A 2,799-nucleotide genomic window follows, 5' to 3' on the forward strand; every position below is an offset into this window, starting at 1 on the left:
AAAAATCAAAATAGGTGGTCAGTTAATGTGTGGGGTGGAATACTGGGCCAATGTTTAATTGGACCCTATTTTTTTGAAGGACATCTAAATGGTTTGCTGTTTCTCCAGTTTCTAATAAACCATCTCTCAATATTATTAGAAGAAGTCCCTTTCAATATTAGAACCAACATGTGGCTTCAATTGGATAGAGCTCCGCCTCATTATCACTGCGAAGTTTGGCACTTTTTAAATGCCAACTTTCAAAACAGGTGGATTGGCAGAAGTGGGATTCAAAATTGGCCCCCCCAGATCTCCTGACTTAACTCCACTAGATTTCTTTTTGTGGGGGTACATAAAAGGAATTGTCTACCACACGCTTCCGACAACTTCACACGATATGAAAACACGCATAAGAGACGCTTTTAAAACTGTAACTCCGCAAATGTTGTCCAGAGTTAGCAGTGGTTTTGAAAAAAGAATTTACAAGTGCCTGAAAATGGACGGTCAACATTTCGAACATTTGTTATAAATAATTTGCCTTTGTTTTATGTTTTGTTGATATGTTATTTAACCTTTTAATTCAAAAAAACACCAAATGGTGCAGAGAACCATTATTTGGTATATTTTGTGAAAAGGCAAAAACTTTGTTATCAACATGTCAGTACCATTCGATAGATAATTAAAAATTGCATTTCCTTGTAAGTTAAAAAATATGGGGTTGTATTTAAATTAATCAAGTTATAGTCACTTAAAGTTCTTATTTGATAAGTTTAAATTTGTGGATACCCTGTATTTTTATACAATTATGAAAAAAAAATACAATAGTAAACTTACCATTTTTGGTAAGTTTACTATTATTGGGATATAAAATATGATTTCTTGTTACACTACTCTACCAATTACGTTTTCATAACTTAAATAAATCTAAAGTATTTGACACATGAAAATAATATTAGATTTTGATATAATTAATTTTACTCTTGATAAGAGTGGATAATAAGATTACACACGCACTAGCTTGTTTGGAGTTAACCATTCAAATGTTTGGTGTTCGAGGTTATGAGAACAGGTTGACATTTCGAAATAGGTTCCGTGGTTCAACGATTCCTGTTGAATTTACCGTTTATCCTTGTCTATCTTATTGTCAGTCTGTATAATTCCATGATTACCGGAGTTTTAAATAATTACGAAGCAACAGGTATTTGCGCAATGTTAATTAGCCAGATTACCTTGAAAAACATTGCTGCCGTATTTCTGATATAGTTTTTTGCAAATTTCTCAGTTTTTAATAACAATTAATTTCTTTTACTATTTTTTCTGTACTCCTATAACAGCGCCAGACAACACCTCCAGAGGAATGACGCCAATTTTGAATCACCCTGTATAATGAATAACATCGTTTTTCATGGATGGCCAATAATGGTTTCTTTTTAATTTCTCTAATGTCTCAGCGATGCCTTTATGGGTACATTTTCCTTCGTATTGATATCTAATTAATATCTTACGCTCGTCGGGTTCTTTGATAGTGTTGAGCAATTTTGTACATTTGATTAATTTGAGTCCTGTTCCATAAAAGTTGTGCATATAAAGGTTGTTAAATGCTAGATACATTGAATCATCGTGAAAATAGAGATGAAATATTTTATTGTCCGTGGTGTAAATTTTTTGAAAATTAAATATTAATTCAATAATGGATTTTGGGATGTTAGCGTTCCAAATATTGTGTTTTTCAAAACATTCGTGTTTAACATCAATTTCATTATGAGGGTTATTTGAGATAATTAATTGATATGGCTTGTTATTAATTATTTCATCAAGTATTGTTATTCCATCGTTAGTGGTGTGGAAGTTGCTACTAGTATGGGGTGTTTCATCAGTTTATTCTATTCTTTGTTGTGCACGAGGTGGAACTAGTTAGAAATCTTCTATAATATTTATTTTTGGTTTATGCAATTTTTCAAATTCTTGCAGAATTTCTCTCACATCTGCGGGATCAAGGTGATCTGGATTAAATGTTTCTATGAAATCATCGATGTCGGTATTTATATTTCCTGGATTGTTAATGGTACTTTGATTTTCTACGGCGTTAATTTGGATTCGGGAAAGTGCGTCGGCGTTTGTATTCTGCTTTCCTTTCTTATAGATGATCTCGTAGTCATATTCTTCAAGTTTGAGTCTCTGACTAGTTTGCCATTGTCATCTGACTAGTTTTCTATTTGGTTCTTTTAGATTAAATAACCAAACAAGTGGTCTATGATCTGTATAAATTTTAAATTTTCTTCCAAATAGATATGGTCGAAAATACTTACATGCCCAGACGATTGCCACTAATTCCTTCTCAATGGTTGAATATCTACATTCAGAACTATTGAGTGTTCTGAATAAGTGTGTTCTGAAGGCATAAGCTATTGGTTTATCGTTAGGTACATTTCCTTGAGATAATACTGCTCCGATTGTATAATTACTTGCGTCTGTGCTAAGGGTAAAAGGTTTGGTGAAATCTGGATATTGTAAAATTGGAGAGTTTATGAGGAGACTTTTACAATGATTAAAAGAGTTTTTGAAATCGGTAGTGTGATTGACGGTGGCATTTTTCTTTAAGCATGCTGCTAAAGGCTTCGTTATTTTGACAACATCTTTTATAAATCGTCTGTAATATCCTAGAAGTCCTAAGAAAGATTTTATTTCTTTTTGTGTCTTTGGAATAGGGAAGTTTTTGATTGCTATGATCTTATCTGGGTTTGGTTTTACTCCTTCAGTTGTAACTACGTGTCCTAAGTATTGTACTTCTTATTTCAAAAATTCGGATTTATCCATTTG

The sequence above is a fragment of the Dendroctonus ponderosae genome, unplaced genomic scaffold (genome assembly GCF_020466585.1).
Source record: "Dendroctonus ponderosae isolate FM_Combo_2020 unplaced genomic scaffold, Dpon_F_20191213v2 Dpon_F_20191213_1, whole genome shotgun sequence".
In the NCBI taxonomy this organism is placed as follows: Eukaryota; Metazoa; Arthropoda; class Insecta; order Coleoptera; family Curculionidae; genus Dendroctonus; species Dendroctonus ponderosae.